Raw genomic sequence first — 18,236 nt, forward strand, 5'->3', positions numbered from 1 at the left:
TTTTGCTGTCTCTCATATAGGGTCATCATCGTTACCATCTTTCTAAATTCTATAGATATGCATTAATATACTGCATTGGTGTTTTGCTTTCTGACTTACTTCACTCTGTATAATAGGCTCCAGTTTCATCCAGGCAGGTGAATTCTTAACCCTGGACCACCAGGGAAGCTCTTCAGTTGAGGCTCTTGAGCAGAGAGGGAAAGTACCTGGGCCAAGGCACTCAGCCCCACAGACACGGAGACAGACTCCGGTCATCCTCCCACCCTGGATGGTTTCTACTTCAAGATCCGTGAGGCCGGTTCCCTGATGAGGGACCCATTCCTGGCCTCCGGGGGGGAAGGTTTATAAAGCGAGTGGCCGCTTTTCCCACCCGAGGGTGGCAGGAAGTGGGGGCAGGACTGATTTACACCCTGAGTGTAACCAGTGTTGCCCTGCGCTGCCAGCTAGGTGCCCAGTCCCCTGCTGGGCACGGGGGTCTGAGGGCAATCAGCCCCATAGGCCCTGAATGAGCTCCCAGAGCCCTGGTGTCACCAGTCAGTCCTGCGAGGCAGAGGAGGGTCAGGGGAGCTCTGGCCCGACCCCGGCCTCCCCCGCCGCTGGGGAGAGGTGAGGCTTCTCCAGTTGAGAGGTGGCAGACTGGTTTGTCCGTCCCTGGAATGAAGCCCGGCTTAGACATGAATCTCTGCTTATCTGTGTCATCGGGAGGCTGGGAGGCATGCGGGTCCTGGCCCGCCCAGCCCTGAAAGGCCCCTGTCAGCTCAGAGGAATTGTTTGCTCTCTGTCACAGGGGCCATGGGTGACCCAGTCACCCCGGACTGGCCCCTCACCCTGGCCAACCCTGTGGATCAGAGCCCAGACGGTGAGCGCAGGAGGCGGGGCGCTGGACAGCTCCCAAGGTCAAGTGTGCCCCCCTCATCACTTTCCTGCAGCCCTGCAGGGGCTTGGGGAGGCGGCTGGCCTCACCCCCACTTTACAGAGGAGGAACCAGGGCGTACAGTGCCTTCCCCGTCCCCCGCCTGCACCCCCAGGCTGCTGGCTCTGTGTACACGGTGCCACATGAAGTGTGTGTTTCAGGGGTCCTTGGGGATGGGAGCTATGGATACAGGGGAAGAGGCAGGGCAGCCCCAGGCCCTGCAGAACGTCCGGGCACGGGAGCCTGGACTCCAGGCCTCTGTCTGATTTGACTGCAGCTCACCCACCTCCCCTATCCATCCCAGGACATCCTGGCCAGCTGGGAGGGGCTTGCACATGCATCCAGATCCACCCCCTTGGGGTCTGGTCAGGGGACTACCCAGGTGGTGCCAGTGGTAAAGAACCCGCCTGCCAATGCAAGAGACGTAAGAGATGAGGGTTTGATTCCTGGGTCGGGAAGATCCCCTGGAGGAGGGCGTGGCGGCCCACTCCAGTATTCTTGCCTGGAGAATCCCATGGACAGAGGAGCCTGGCGGTCTATAGTCCATGGGGTCGCAAAGGGTCAGACATGACAGCAAGTAAGTGCGCACGCACACATGGGGACACTGAGGAGTAGCTGGGGACTGCCCAGCCTGGCCCCGAAGGGTCGTCTCAGAAGCCCGTGATCTTGCCCCATTTCCACTCCCATCTCCACCAACATGCAGGCACCCAGGCCGCTTCCCTGCGTCTCCCAGAGCAGATGCAAAGCAGCTCTGACTTGACCTTTTCTGATGCTGCCCTTTGGGTACCAGTCCCGGAATCTGAACACCCTGCCAGTAACCTCAGTTCTCAAGTGAGTTCTCTATTTCATGTTCTTCTCCTAACCAACCCTTCAATGGCCACTGCCCTAAACATCTGACAAACTAGGCCACGTGACTCTGTGAATTCCTGGGGGTGGGGGCTCTTGGACAGTTCCTGCGGACGCTGGGAGGCATTCAGGTTAAACCCCCAGATTTGCTGGGGAAGTTGCAGAGTCAGACACGACTGAGCGGCTAACACTTTCACTGTTTTCCATGGCCTTGGGCACGCTGATTGTAATTTTCACTGTGTCCTATTTGAAAATGATCATAATCTCTTCTTCACGGATCTGCTCTAAGGAATAAATAAGCTAATATATGTAAGAAGGACTCAGGGGTAACGATGAAACGAGACGGTACACATCACGTGCTGTGCTTAGGCGCTCGGTCGTGTCCAACTCTTTGCCACCCCATGGACTGTAGCCCGTCAGGCTCCTCTGTCCATGGGGCTTCTCCCCAGGCAAGAATATTGGAGTGGGATGCCATGCTCTCCTCCAGAGGATCTTCCCAACCCAGGGATTGAGCCCAGGTCTACCACACTGCAGGTGGATTCTTTACCATCTGAGCCACGAGGGGAGCCCTACATATCACTAAAGTGAAGTCGCTCAGTCGTGTCCGATTCTTTGCGACCCCGTGGACTGTAGCCTACCAGGATCCCCCGTCCATGGGATTTTCCAGGCAAGAGCACTGGAGTGGGTTTCCATTTCCCTTCCACATATTATGAGTACTTGATAAATAAATCAGTGCGTCCTGGGCATCTCCTGGCTTAGCAGTCTCACTCCAGACAACCCCACTGAGGGGTTTAGAACACCAACAGGAAGGGAGCCCATCAGTGCAGCCCCTGGAGGTCAGCAGGGTGCGGGCAAGATGGAAAGACGGAGAGGGAGTTGGGAGGGACACACGGAGAGAATCTGGTCTATGCCTGGTCCATGCCTGATGGCTGAAGGCACCTTGGAGCACTGATACCCCAAGTGTGTCCTCCCCAGATTTTAAGCTCAGCTTATAAGCCTTGCATTCTAAGGCATGATGCTAACAAATGTGAACACTGAGAAAAGATGGTTTTTTTTTTTTTGCTATGGAAAATTTAAAACAAGCACAGAAGTACAGAAAATAGAATGTACTTATCACTTGGCTTCTACAGTGATTAACATTTTGCCAATTTTGTTTCATCCATCCTCTGACTTACAATAATCTTTTTATCAAGGAAAATTGTAACTATATTACAAAAGTCGAACAATGGAACCAGGACTCTCCCACCTTCAACAATTACTCGTTCTTTCATCAGTTACCTGGTCTATACTTGCACCATGTGCCCCTCCCCTCAAGCGATTATGAAGCAAATCCACATTTATGATTAATGGAAGTTACAAAGTATGGGATTACTCTATCAAGTTCTTGCCGTGAGTTGGAAAATGTCTTCAAACAAATGTATTCCTTATTAATATAATAACTCAATAAATGATAAAAGAACACAAGTCATCTTCCCGGGGATATTTTCTTTCACAGATCTCCATTTCTTTAACGTGATTTTTTAACTTTTTATTTTATATTGGGGTGTAGCCCATTAACAGTGTTGGGATAGTTTCAGGTGGAGAGCAAAGGGACTCAGCTGTACCTGTCCATGTATCCATTCTCCCCATCCCGGCTGCCACCTAACACTGAGCAGAGTTCCCTGTGCTGTATAACAGGTCCTTGTTGGCTACCCATTTGACTTCTTTATTTAGGTGGGTCAGTTCTTCGTCGCAATGCGGGGTCTCCATCGTTGCCTCGTGCGGGAGCCTTCGCTGTAGCGCAGACTCTCTCTAGCTGTGGTGCTCAGGCTCAGTGGTCCTGGCTCGCAGGCTTAGTTGCTCCGCTGGCATGTGGGACTTGGGTGTTCTCTGACCAGGGATCAAACCCGTGTCCCTTGCATTGCAAGGCAGATTCTTAACCACTGGACCACCAGGGAAGTCCCTCTCCATTTTAAGAACAGCAGTGTGTTCATATGGATTCCAAACTCCCTACCTATCCATCCTCCCTCTTCCTTGGGGATATTATGGTAACTTTTTATCTTGTGTATCACTATGGAGTCATGGTATTTCATAGATTCAATGTGTTTTAATTAAGTACACTCTATTTACTTCTTTTAGTGCTCAAATTGCCAGACCTTCAGCCAATGGGAGGCCCTTTAAGTAAGCTCTGTGCCCTCTTGAGACAACTCGAGCGATCCTTAAAAGCTTCCTTGCCCCCACGATGAATCACGATGGCCCAGGTTTACCAGATGGCTCCTGGCCCACTCGTGGGGACAGGCAAATATGTTTATATCATTGTTAATGATTACTAATGTAGTTATTTCTGACCATGAGTTTGTGTCAATATTTCCAATGCAGTTCTGACATTAGAGCATTCTCACTTACATTATTTGACTCTGTAATTGTTATTTATGTTCTTATCGGAAAATCCCAATTCCTAACACATGAACATATATACTTAGTTGTTTTTGCTTACAATACAATAAAATAAATCCAAAAGAACTCTGCCAGATTCATACTGGGGGAAAAAAAAGAATACTACAGAATCAAGTCCTGGATTTTATAAGAAGTTCCTTTTTCTGCGTCCATTTGTGATGGTTCATTATATGTGCTAACTTGGCTGGAGCACAGTGGCCAGATACACGGTCAAACATGAGATGTTTCTGTGAAAGTGTGTTTTGGATGAGATTAGCATTTAAATTGCATGGACTTTCTTCGCTGTCCACCTGAAACTGTCACAACACTGGTAACTGGCTATACCCCAGTACAGACTAGTTAAAAAAATAAATCAAATGGACTTGAGTAAAGCAGATTCCCTTCTCTAAGGTGGGTGGGCCTCATCCAATCCGTCAAAGGCCTGAACAGAACAAAAGACTGCCCTCCCTCTGCTGAGCAAAGAGGAATTCTGCCTCCAGGTGGCCTCTGGACTTGAACTGCACTGTTCTGCAGTCTCCAGTGTACCAGCTACCCTGGAGATTTTGGACTTGCCAAGCCTCCAGGGTCACATGAGCCAATTTATTAAAACAAATCAACGTCCCAGCCAACCACTAACCAGGTCCAACCCTGTTTAGCTTCTGCAGTAATTAACATGCATTGCAGCTCAGCTATACTTCAATAAATAAACTAAGCTAAATTAAACAATAAAACAAAACAAACTCTCTCTCCATACACACGCGCGCACACACACACACACACACACACACACACACACACACACAGGGCTGGTTCTCTTTCTCTGGAGACCCCCAGTGGAGTCCAGAAATGACAATATACATCCTACAATGCACAGGGCAGCCCCACACAGAAAGAATGACCCAGCCCCGAAGACCACTCGGCAGAGTTGGAGAAACTAAGGCATGGGTGGGGTGGGGGCCCGGACCTCCACCACCAAGCACCCAGGAAAGCTGCGTGGGTCTCCCAGCTCCCGTATTTATCCACCTGAAAACCATTTCTCTAGGTTAGGAGTGACCCAGGCCCATCCCAGCCTGAAGACTCCCTGTCCACTGTCTTAGGAGAAGGAAGCGACAGTGTGGACAGAGCTCCAGGGGCTTTTGGGAGCTCAAGGGAGGCGCCTGGCTCAGAGGACTTCCTGGAGGCGGTGGTAGCTCAACTGGGTCTTGTAGAGGAACGAGGGGCCGTGAAGTGCACAAGAGCGTTTTTGGTGCGGCGGGGACCGTAGGGGATGGAGCGGAATCCGCAGAGAACCGCTAGGCCTGCGGAGCACGGGCCCCCGTCCCCTCCCCGCTTTTCAGCGGGGCCGCGCGCCGGAGTCGGGCGCCCTCTGGCGGCGCCCCGCGAGCGGTTCGGACCGGGGAGGAGCGGCGTGGTGGACGCGCTGGGAACTGCAGGACCGCGCCAGGCCGGCTGAGCCCAGTTCTACTGGAATCAGAAGAAACAGGAAGCTTACAGGAAGAAAATATTTTAGCATATCACTTTGGTATATGTGTCTCTATGCTGCTGCTGCTGCTGCTAATTCGCTTCAGTCGTGTCCGACTGTATGCGACCCCATAGATGGCAGCCCACCAGGCTCCCCCCGTCTCTGGGATTCTCCAGGCAAGATCACTGGAGTGGGTTGCCATTTCCTTCTCCAATGCATGAAAGTGAAAAGTGAAAGTGAAGTCGCTCAGTCGTGTCCGACTCTTGGCGGCCCCACGGACTGCAGCCCACCAGGCTCCTCCGTCCGTGGGATTTTCCAGGCAAGAGTACTGGAGTGGAGTGCCATTGCCTTCTTCTATTTGTCTCTATACTAACGCTCTAAAAAAAAAAGCTGAGCGCGGAAGAATTGATGTTTTGAACTGTGGTGTTGGAGAAGACTCCTGAGAGTCCCTTGGACTGCAAGAAGATCCAACCAGTCCATCCTAAAGGAAATCAGTCCTAAATATTCATTGGAAGGACTGATACTAAAGCTGAAACTCCAATACTTTGGCCACTTGATGCGAAGAACTGACTCGGAAAAGACCCTGATGCTGGGAAAGATTGAGGGCAGGAGGAGAAGGGGACAACAGAGGATGAGATGATTGGATGGCATCACTGACTCGATGGACATGAATTTGGATAAACTCTGGGAGTTGGTGATGGACAGGGAGGTCTGGCATGCTGCAGTCCATGGGGTCGCAAAGAGTCAGATGAGGCTGAGCCACTTAACTGAACTGAAGAGATACTAACGCAGTTGTAAAATCATTTAATTTATGATGAAGAAATATTTACATATTGAGGTTTGGGGAAGTCATTCTGGCATATACATGACTTATTAATAACTTGAAATATATGCTGTCTTGGCTCTCTCTCTTGAGCTAACCTGATCAACTCCCCCTTGGGTCCTCCTACTTACGGTACTCCCTCTGTGTGGTAGCAGGAAAGACCCAGTGTGGACATGTGTGTCCAGACATCCGATCTCATTCCTCAGCACTTAAAAGACAGTGAGCTCTGGGACTTTCCTGGTTAAGTGGTTAAGACTTCGCGCTTTCACTGCAGAGGGCACAGGTTTGATCCCTGGTCTGGGAACTAAGATCTCACATGACTGGCTGCCAAAAATTAAACAGTAAAATTTTTTTAAAAAAGAAAAGCCAGTAGATACAAGAGATCCTTCTGTCTTCCTGAAGTCAAGGAGAAGTGCTCTGAGCTTCCCTGAATCCCTTTTCTTAGTGGTTCGGTGCACAGATATAGTAAGGGGTGAAGGTGAGAGATTTCTCCAACTCCCTGAGGCTCCCAGGATCCTACAGTTCCTGCAGAGCGGATTTGGTTGAACCCCAGGAGCACAGAGCTTTGGGAAGATTCTGAGTCCCAGGACACAGCTTCGTGGGGTCATGTTTCTGATCTTGGGAGTTAGCAGTTCCAAGGAGGAAGCTGTGGAGACGAAGAGAACCCTTGAGGAGTACTGGAATATTACCGAAAACACTGAGCCTTCCTTCCGCCTTAGAGATGGGGAGACTGAGGCCGGGGAGAGGGGAAGAGATGTGGCCAAAGCCACGCAGGCCAGTTCTGCAAAAATTTACCCAGAGCTGGACCAGTCGAAGCACAGAGCTGCCTGAGCAAGGCCAGCCTTGGCGTCCCTCAGGAAGAGGGGCGAAGGTGTGCAGGCAGAGCTGGGTTCACAGCGGCTCCCAGCCGCCTGGCTCGACTTGGTGTTACAGACACAGAAATAAGGACCAAAGGAGTCCCGCACAATCCCCACCAGCCTCCGCCCCTTACCCCACTGGACAGCCCCCACAGGGTCGTCTGTAAAACGGGGCGATGATTCAGCCTTTCAGGGTGTGATGTCTGTCCTGAGCTGACCCTGTTCTAGGATGAAGTCCAAAGTCTGGTATTCGAGGCTCTTCTTAACCCTCCCAGCAAACTTCAGCTGCAGTCAGAATGAGCAGGGCCTCCTGGGGCCACCTGGCAAGGGCCTGGAGGAACAAATCTGTGTCCCCTTGCTCAAAACCCACTCCCAGCTCTCTGGCGATTCTGCTGTCTCCATGGATGCAGGGTGGAGAAAAACCAAAAACCAGCAAGTGGGTCCAAGGCCAGCTGGGGAGCCTGTACTGGGTCCAGAGGGGCCCCAGGACCTCCAGTCCAGCGGATGGGAAAGCCACACGTAGCCGGTCAGTCCTGTTTTCAAGTAAAGTCGGAGGTTTTTAAATCTCTGCTTGTTGCTGCCTGCGGGCTTTCTCTAGTCGCGGTGCGCGGGCTGCTTGCTGAGGTGGCTTCCCTGGTTGCACTGCACAGGCTTTAGGTACATGGGCTTCCGGAGTGGATCGATGACTCAGTGGCTGTGGGGCACGGGCTTAGTTGCTCCGAGGCTTGTGGGATCTTAATTCCTTAACCAAGGATCAAACCCACATCCCCTACATAGGAAGGCGGACTCTTAAACACTGGACCACCAGGGAAGTCCCACTCAGTGTTATCGTTTTGAGCTCCACCCACGTAGTTCCGTGTATTGAGTTTGTTTCTTTTAACCGCCGAGCAGTATCCCATCATCAGTTCAGTCCCTCAGTGTGTCCGACTCTTTGTGACCCCATGGACTGCAGCACACCAGGCCTGCCTGTCCATCACCAGCTCCCAGAGCTTGCTAAAACTCATGTCCATTGAGTCGGTGATGCCATCCAACCATCTCATCCTCTGTCATCCCCTTCTCCTCCTGCCCTCAATCTTTCCCAGCATCAGGGTCTTTTCCACTGAGTCAGCTCTTCGCATCAGGTGGCCAAAGTATTGGAGTTTCAGCTTCAGCATCAGTCCTTCCAATGAATATTCAGGAGTGATCTCCTTTAGGATGGACTGCTTGGATCTCCTTGCAGTCCAAGGGACTCTTAAGAGTCTTCTCCAACACCGCAGTTCAAAAGCATCAGTCCTGATGGAAGCACTAAATTCCATCAGAACAGTGGACAGTTTGTTGACCTATTCACCTGTGGTAGACACTGGATTGTTTTCCCTATTGTTCTCTTGCTGTTCAGTCACTCAGTCGTGTCTGACTCTTTTAGGCCCTATGGACTACAGCACACCAGGCTTCCCTGTCCATCACCAACTCCCGGAACTTGCTCAAACTCCCATCCATTGAGTCGATGATGCCATCCAACCATCTCATCCTCTGCCGCCCCCTTCTCCTACCCTCAATCTTACGCAGCATCAAGGTCCTTTGTTCTCTCAGCTGTTACCTAAAGCTTCCTTGAACATTCATGTACAAGTCTCTGTATGTATGTATGGCTCTGTTTCTCTTGGGTAAATCCTAGGAGTGGAATGGTTGGGTTGTGTGGAAGGAGTATGTTTAATGTCTTAAGAAACTGCCTGCTGTTTTCCAAAGTGGGTGTATGTTTACAGTCCCACCAGCCATGTATGAGGGTTCCTATTTTTCCATATCCCTGACAACACTTGGGATGATCAGTTGTTGTTGTTGTTGTTGTTTTTAAGGGAGTCTTTGGTGTTTATTTTCTTGATTTTTAGGTGTTTGGCTGTGCTGGGTCTTGGCTGTGGCACACAGGATCTTTAGTGTGGAATGTGAACTCGGTTGCAGCAGATGGGATCTAGTTTCCTGACCAGGGATCAAACCCAGGACCCATGAAGTCTTAACCCCTGGGCCACCAGGGAAGTCCCCCAACGCTCAGTCTTTAGTTTTGGCCGTCCAGACACAGGCGCAGTGCTGCTTCCTCATGAGATCTCATTCCCTAAGCGCTCATGCTGCTGTGCTTCTCTTCATGGGCTCCTTTGTCAGCCCTGTATATTCTTTGGTGAAAGATTTATTGGAATCCTTTGCCCATTAAGTGAAAATTGGGTTGTCTGTCTTCTTACTCTCTAGCCATAGGGTTCTTTTTATATTCGAGATCACACAGTTTCAATGGAGGCAGTATTGCCCCCGAGGGGGTGAAAATTGGTTTTGAGGACGTGAAAAAAAACATACTCTTTTAATGTGGAAAGCATGAACATATATATGTACTGCACAGAAGCAGTATCTGTTCTATTAAAACTTCATGGGAGCAGTTAGGGGGGGAAATGCCTGAAAAGGCTCCGTGGAGGAGAGAGGGGTGATAAAGGCTGAGAAACATCGTTGTAGATACAAGTCCTTTGTTGGATGTTTTGCAAAGAGGAAAATTTGTAAATTTGGAATAAGTCCAGTCTATCAGTTGCGCATTCCAGGGCTTCCCAGCTGGCGCTCTTGGTAAAGAACCCGCCTGCCAATGCCAATGCGTTAGAGCTTACTATTCTATAACAGAAGTGTCTACTTGAGTCACTCAAGGTCACTAGGATTTTCTCCTATGTTTTCTCCTAGAAGTTTCATAGTTTTAACTATTCCACTTAGATCTATGATCCATCTCACAGACCTAAAGAGATCAAGGTAAAAAAGAAATCTTGGCATCTGGACATCCAAACTGATCCAACAGTGTTTGTTGAAGCACTTTTCTGTCCCCGCTGAATTGCTTTGCTTTTCAACCTCTGTCAAAAATCAGTTGACCAGAAACTCCCTGGTGGCTCAGTGGTAAAGAAGCCACCTGCCAATGCAGGAGACACGGGTTCGATCCTCCCTGATCCGGGAGGATCCCACCTACCGCAGAGCAACTAATCCCATGAGCCCCAGCTACTGAGCCCGTGCCCTCGAGCCCGGGAGCCGCAGCTCCTGAAGCCTGTGCGCCCGAGAGCCTGTGCTCAGCAGCAAGAGAGAGCTGCACTCTCTGCAGATAGAGAAAAGCCAGCAGAGCCAAAAATAAATAAATGAATGATTTTTTTAAAAAAATCAATTGATTGTAGATGTGTGAGTCCGTTTCTGGACTTTCAGTTCTGTTCCAACTAACTCAAATATCTTTAATACATTGTGTGGATCAAAGAGAAGCCAGTCTTCAGTCGGCCTGCTACAGGCCCTGCCCATCTCTCTCTGTCTCCCACGCAGACCTCCTTGGCTGCCTTAGCCAGGCACCTCCTGACTCAGGGCCGCAGTTGCACCTGCATCCTGGCCCCACACCCTCTACCCTGAGATGACCTCCTGGTCCGTGTCTCCTTCTCTGAGAGGGAGGCCCCTGCTCACACGCAGCCCTGGCCCCTCTCTGTGGCATCACGCTGTTGGTTTGGTTTTAGGAAAGCTCAGTGAAGTCTGCAGACTTCCCTGGTAGCTCAGTTGGTAGAGAATCCGCCTACAGTGCAGGAGACCTGGGTTCGATCTCTGGGTTGGGAAGATGCCCTGGAGTAGGGAAAGGCTACCCACTCCAGTATTCTGGCTTGGAGAATTCCATGGACTGTATAGTCCAGGGGTTCGCAAAGAGTTGGACACGGCTGAGCGACTTTCACTTTCACTTTCGGTGAGGTCTGCAGGCATCAGGTCACACAGGCTGTGCAGACAGTGATGAAGACTTGGGGTTTTGTTCCTTGTGAGATGGAAGCAGGAGTGGAGCAATCAGAACTCAGTTTTGGGAACGTCGCTTGGGGTGCTTCGTGGAGGTGGTCTGAAGGGAGCAGCGTGGAGGCCCTGGCTAGCACGTGGACCCCGCCAGCCGTGGTCCCGCCATCAGAGCCATCCCTCCCTTTGACAGCAGCGCCCACAGGAGGAAGGGAGCTCTGGTCCCCTCCCTCCTGGCTCTCGGGTGGTGAGAATCGGGGAAGGTAGGAGCTGGGTGTCCTGAGGAGGGGCGGTGGGTGGCTAGTGACCCCTGATGCCTGCTGGAGTATCAGCACCCCTGTGGCGCTCCCCTGGGGTCAGACCCTTTGGCCATCAACTCCCCTCTGGCCAGCAGGGGCTCGCAAACTCCTCTGATGGTGGCACAGTGGCTCGTCCACAGCCTGGTCCACTCCTGCGTCCACCGACTCAGCGTGTGCTTATTGAGCACCTACAAAGTGCCGGCTCGGGGCTAGGTGGTGGGGCGATCCCAGCACCTGACGGTGGGCAGACGTCCTTGCTCTTGGGGTCCCAGGCTGTTGGGAGAGTGAGAGAGCAGTCAAGGAGGCACCCCCTGAATGGGTCGCTGTGAACTGGGGGGGCGGTGCTCCAAAGGACAGGACTGGGGCAGGGCAGACACAGGGGTCCCAGAGATCAGATGAGACAAGACTTGGACCTGCTTCGGGGATTCCTGGGGGCTTCCCCGGGGACTGAAGGCTGGACTGCATGGAGGAGGAAAAGGCAGACCAGTAGGTCCCACGGAGGGAAGGAGGAGGGCTCATGGGGGGCTCTGAAGGGCTGATGGGGGAGGCAAGGGTGGGGTCCCGAGAGCTGGGGAAGGGAGAGGCCTCAGGGTGAAGGCAAGGGCTCCAGCTGCACTTTACCCGGGCCACCAAGCCCTGCACTGAGACCTCTTCGTGACCTTTGGACTCTGTCCTCTCTCCTTCCTCATTCCACCGGAGGGCCCCAGCCCAGGGCTCCCGGCCCCTCCCCTGACCTCCCGCAGCAGCCTCCTTCCCCTCACTCGCCTCCCTGACTCCGGTCCCCACCGGTTCTCAGTGGCCCTTCTTGCATGCTCACAGCTGAGATCACGCCCTTACCTGGGACTCCCTGGGCTCTCAGGGCAGCTCTGGGAGGGCAGGAACCACGTGCGACCCACCCGTTCCTGGGTCCTTGGAGAGCACCGGGGACAAAGTTGCAGATACTACCATGGTTTGTGACGTTTCTGTGATCTGAAGCCTGCAACCATACTGAGAGAAACGATCATTTAAGATAGATACTTGTGACAGTAAAGAGGTGATTTTTTTTTCCCCGCTCAAGTCCACCAATCTCCTAAATTCTATCTACCAACCCCAGGGTGAAGGGCTGGAGCTCTGTCTGTAATAAGGCGTAAATTGGTTCGCTCAAAGCAGGGTAGCCTCACCAAGAAAGGAGAAAAGGGAGCCGTGGCCACACATTCAGCAGGGCCACCTGGAGGGCGGGAGGACAGACTGGACCAGGAAGACAGTTCACTGACAGCCAGCCGGCCTGGAAGAGCCAAAGGATTGGAGCTTCAGCTTCAGCATCAGTCCTTCCAGTGAACACCCAGGACTGATCTCCTTTAGGATGGACTGGTTAGATCTCCTTGCAGTCCAAGGGACTCTCAAGAGTCTTCTCCAACACCGAAGTTCAAAAGCATCAATTCTTCGGCACTCAGCTTTCTTTATAGTCCAACTCTTACATCCATACATGACTACCAGAAAAACCATAGCTTTGACAAGATGGACCTTTGTCCACAAAATAATGTCTCTGCTTTTTAATATGCTGTCTTGGATGGTCAAAGATTTTCTTTCAAGGAGCAAGTGTCTTTTAATTTCATGGCTGCAGTCACCATCTGCAGTGATTTTGGAGCCCAAGAAAATAAAGTCTCTCACTGTTTCCCCATCTATTTGCCATGAAGTGATGGGACCGGATGCCATGATCTTAGCTTTCTGAATATTGAGCTTTAAGCCAACTTTTTTTACTCTCCTCTTTCACTTTCATCAAGAGGCTCTTTAGTTCTTCTTCACTTTCTGCCTTAAGGGTGGTGTCATCTGCATATCTGAGGTTATTGATATTTCTCCAGGTGATCTTGATTCCAGCTTGTGCATCTTCCAGCCCAGCGTTTCTCATGATGTACTCTGCATACAAGTTAAATAAGCAGGGTGACAATATACAACCTTGATGTACTCCTCTTCCCATTTGGAACCAGTCTGTTGTTCCATGTCCCGTTTTAACTGTTGCTTCTTGACCTGCATACAGATTTCTCAGGAGGCAGATTAGGTGGTCTGGTATTCCCATCTCTTGAAGAATTTGCCACAGTTTGTTGTGATCCACACAGTCAAAGGCTTTGGCAAAGTTACTAAAGCAGATGTTTTTCTGAAACTCTCTTGCTTTTTCGATGATCCAATGGATATTGGCAATTTGATCTCTGGTTCTTCTGCCTTTTCTAAATCCAGCTTGAACATCTGGAAGTTCATGGTTCACATATTGTTGAAGGCTGGCTTGAAGAATTTTGAGCATTACTTTACTAGCATGTGAGATGAGTGCAATTGGGTGGGAGTTTGAACATTCTTTGGCATTGCCTTTCTTTGGGATTGGAATGAAAACTGACCTTTTCCAGTCCTGTGGCCACTGCTGAGTTTTCCCAATTTGCTGGCATATTGAGTGCAGCACTTTCACAGCATCATCTTTTAGGATTTGAAAGAGCTCAACTGGAATTCCATCACCTCCACTAGCTTTGTTCATAGTGATGCTTCTTAAGGCCCCTTGACTTCACATTCCAGGATGTCTGGCTCTAGGTGAGTGATCATACCATTGTGGTTATCTGGGTTGTGAAGCTCTTTTTTGTACAGTTCTTCTGTGTATTCTTGCCACCTCTTCTTAATCTCTTCTGCTTCTGTTAGGTCCATACCATTTCTGTCCTTTATTGTGCCCATCTTTTTATGCAATATTCACTTGGTATATCTAATTTTCTTGAAGAGATCTCTAGTCTTTCCCATTCTATTGTTTTCCTCTATTTCTTTGCATTGATCACCGAGGAAGGCTTTCTTATCTCTCCTTGCTATTCTTTGGAACTCTGCATTCAAATGGGTATATCTTTTCTCCTTTGCCCTTCGCTTCTCTTCTTTTCTCGGCTATTTGTAAGGCCTCCTCAGACAACCATTTTGCCTTTTTGCATTTCTTTTTTTGGGGGATGGTCTTGATCACTGCCTCCTGTACAATGTCATGAATCTCTGTCCATAGTTCTACAGGCACTCTATGAGATCTAAAGCCTTGAATGTATTTGTCACTTCCACTGCATAATCATAAGAGATCTGATTTAGGTCATACCTGAATGGTCTGGTGGTTTCCCCTATTTTCTTCCATTTAAGCCTGAATTTGGCAATAAGGAGTTCATGATCTGAGCCACAGTCAGCTCCCGGTCTTGTTTTTGCTGATAGAGCTTCTCCAACTTTGGCTGCAAAGAATACAATCAATCTGATTTGGGTGCTGACACGCAGTGTCGTTCTGCTTCCTCCACCCCAGTCTCCACCCCCGTGGACCGCGGCCCACGCTGTGGGTCACCGGGGAGGACGGGCCGTTTGCAGGCGTCTGTTGGCCTCTGTGTAATTCTTGCTCTTGGAGGCTCTGTCCACACGGTCCCAAACATTAAGGCAGCCTTACAAAATGTAATGTTTTTTCAAAAACAGACTCTGAAAGGATTTTAAAATAATTTTTCACTTGAATTGACTTGGTTCCTTGACCCTGCCTTTGATGACCTTGGAGCAGATGCTTAACCTCTCTGGACCTCCTGGCTCCTCCGTGAAAGAGCGATAATGGTGTTCCTGAGTCACGGGGTCGAACGTCAGCATTTGTAAAGTCATGAAACAGTGCCCCGCACATAGCAGACCCGCAGGCACGTCAGCTATTTAAGATGAAATACCAGCAATTTTCCATCTGATTTCTCATCAATGACTCTGAATTCTCGGGATTCTTGTTACTTGAGAGTTCTCGATGTAGTGAAACTAGAGAAACTTTCATAATTATCAAATCAAAAATAATGATGACATATTGTCACATCCTATAGGATTTGTTGTTGTTGTTCAGTTGTTCAGTCGTGTCCGACTCTTTGTGACCCCATGAACTATAGCACGCCAGGCCTCCCTGTCCATCACCAACTCCCAGAGCTTGCTCAAACTCGTGTCCATTGAGTCAGTGATGCCATCCACCATCTCATCCTCTGTCACTCCCTTCTCCTCCTTCCCTCAATCTTTCCCAGCATCAGGATCTTTTCCAATGAGTCGGCTCTTTGCCTGTAGGTATTTAATGAAGGATTATTCATTTATTTGGCTGTGTTGGGTCTTTGTTGCCGTGCCTGGGGCTGGTTGCCCTCAGGCATGGGGGATCTTAGTTCCCTGATTGGGCATCAAACCTGTGTCCCCTGCATTGGAAGGCAGATTCTTAACCAGTGGACCACCAGGGAAGTCCCAGTAAAGCATCTTTTAAATTTCACTTTTTTTTTTTTTTCTATTTGCAGTAGTACACAATGTTGGTTGTTAATACAAGTTCTATCACCCCAAGGGACAAAAGCTGCATTCACAGACAAGGGAAGTGACCTCCAGGCAGGAGCTCTGAGAGCCTAGAAGAGCAGGGGAAAGGAGGGCAGGCTCTCTAGCTCTCTGCCGGGCTCACCAAACCTGTCCTCCTATCCGGTCTGGGCTGGACAGGCCCCAGGAGACATATAGTCCAGCCTCCATTGACGGACAGGAGCCCGGGGCTTTGGAGCAGAAGGGACTTGGGCAGGTACAAAGTGTGTGCTCCCAGGTCTCCCTCCCGATGAACAAATTTCTTTCCCTATTTCAACCCCTTCCACATCCAGCACAGCCCACGACACCTCCCACATCCCTATCCCAGGTACAGTTGTTCTTCCCAGGAACAACCCACTGCCTGGCAGTTCCATGAAGAAAGGTTTCTCCTTTGCAAACTTGACATCAAACGTGCATTCTCGAAGAGGCCTTCCCACCCCAAACCAGAAAAAAAGGACTCACTAAAGCCAGACGGTGTGTGGGTTGCTGTCTCTCCCTTCCTAGCTCCAGGGTTCCAGTCCAGACTCCAGGTCCAACCTGCTGTGTGATTTTAAGCGTGACTCAGCCTCTCTGGGCTTCTTCACGTGTCTCACTTAACATGGAAGAGAACACCAGTTGCCTTTCGGGGCTGAGGATAATCCTTGTCCACATTCATGAAGCTTCTGACATCAGGCGGCTTCTCAAGAAATGTTAGTTAGGTATCTCCCCAACCCCCAACCGTCTCCAGCACATCCTCTTTCAAAATCGCTGAATTCCTTTCTTTTCCCCAACGTGTCGGTGCCTAATAATAATTTTAAGGTTATTCCTTCTGGGGGAATTTTAACAGTGATCTATTTTTAAAAAGTGGAGTGCTAAAGTTGGAGTTTCTGCCAACAGATGAGGATGAGAAACTATTTCATGTGTGAGGCGGGTGGTAGAAAGGGGGCCAGAGGATGGGAGAGGAGGTGGCTGGACCTTTCCAGGTCGCTCCTCTGTCTTGTTAGCAGGTGAGAAGTGCCCAGCATTGGAGGAGCTGTTCCAGTCTTGATCTGGGGACGGTTGGGTTTAAATTTCCTGATGAAAAAAAAAAAAAAGGCTGAGGAACCGGAGTTTCAAGAACCTGAGTCACAAGAAGGGAGAAGTCAGGCTAGGAAGCTGCTGACAACACTCGCACATGACTGAACAAAATTTAACAGGCTCTCAAGGGTGACTAAGAGAGCCTTTGAACCTGCCCCCTGGGCCTTCTGCTCATCCACCCGAGGAGAGGTTATTTATTCCCGATCTACCTCCAGAAATATTGTCTTTTCTTCTTGGGGACTAAGCAGAAAAGACGAGCAATTGGTCCCAACTATGAAGCAACAGTTAGAACTGGACATGGAACAACAGACTGGTTCCAAATAGGAAAAGGAGTATGTCAAGGCTGTATATTGTCCCCCTGCTTATTTAACTTCTATGCAGAGTACATCATGAGAAACGCTGGGCTGGAAGAAGCACAAGCTGGAATCAAGATTGCCGGGAGAAATATCAATAACCTCAGATATGCATAACCCCTTATGGCAGAAAGTGAAAAAGAACTAAAGAGCCTCTTGATGAAAGTGAAAGAGGAGAGTGAAAAAGTTGGCTTAAAGCTCAACATTCAGAAAACTAAGATCATGGCATCAGGTCCCATCACTTCATGGCAAATAGATGGGGAAACAGTGGCTGACTTTATTTTTCTGGCCTCCAAAATCACTGCAGATGGTGATTGAAGCCATGAAATTAAAAGATGCTTACTCCTTGGAAGGAAAGTTATGACCAACCTAGACAGCATGTTAAAAAGCAGACATCACTTTGTCAACAAAGGTCCATCTAGTCAAGGCTATGCTTTTTCCAGTAGTCATGTATGGATGTGAGAGTTTAGAACATAAAGAAAGCTGAGTGCCGAAGAATTGATGCTTTTGAACTGTGGTGTTGGAGAAGACTCTTAAGAGTCCCTTGGACTGCAAGGAGATCCAACCAGTCCATCCTAAAGGAGATCAGTCCTGAATATTCATTGGAAGGACTGATGTTGAAGCTGAAACTCCAATACTTTGGCCACCTCATGCGAAGAGCTGACTCATTGGAAAAGACCCTGATGCTGGGAAAGATTGAGGACAGGAGGAGAAGGGGCCGACAGAGGATGAGATGGCTGGATGGCATCACCGACTCGATGGACATGGGTTTGAGTGGACTCCGGGAGTTGGTGATGGACAGGGAGGCCTGGCGTGCTGTGGTTCATGGGGTCACAGAGAGTCGGACACGACTGAGCGACTGAACTGGACTGAAGTGACAGAACATTGGAAACCCAGGAAAGTGCTCAGAGATCATCCGGTCCCATGGGCCACTATATGGAAAATAAATGATGCTCAGAGAATAGAAGGTTGGTGGCCAGGGGCCAGCATCAGGACTGCTGGCTTCTCTGATGACCAGTCCCTTCGAGAAGAGTTCTCTGGGAGCATTTGTTCCTAACACTGACAGGCTCTTTGAATCAGATCAGCCCCAAATATTGAGACAGGAAAACATGAACCGCCAATGCCATTGTCCTTGCATACACAAG

Source organism: Bos indicus x Bos taurus, chromosome 5, assembly GCF_003369695.1.
Source record: "Bos indicus x Bos taurus breed Angus x Brahman F1 hybrid chromosome 5, Bos_hybrid_MaternalHap_v2.0, whole genome shotgun sequence".
In the NCBI taxonomy this organism is placed as follows: domain Eukaryota; kingdom Metazoa; phylum Chordata; class Mammalia; order Artiodactyla; family Bovidae; genus Bos; species Bos indicus x Bos taurus.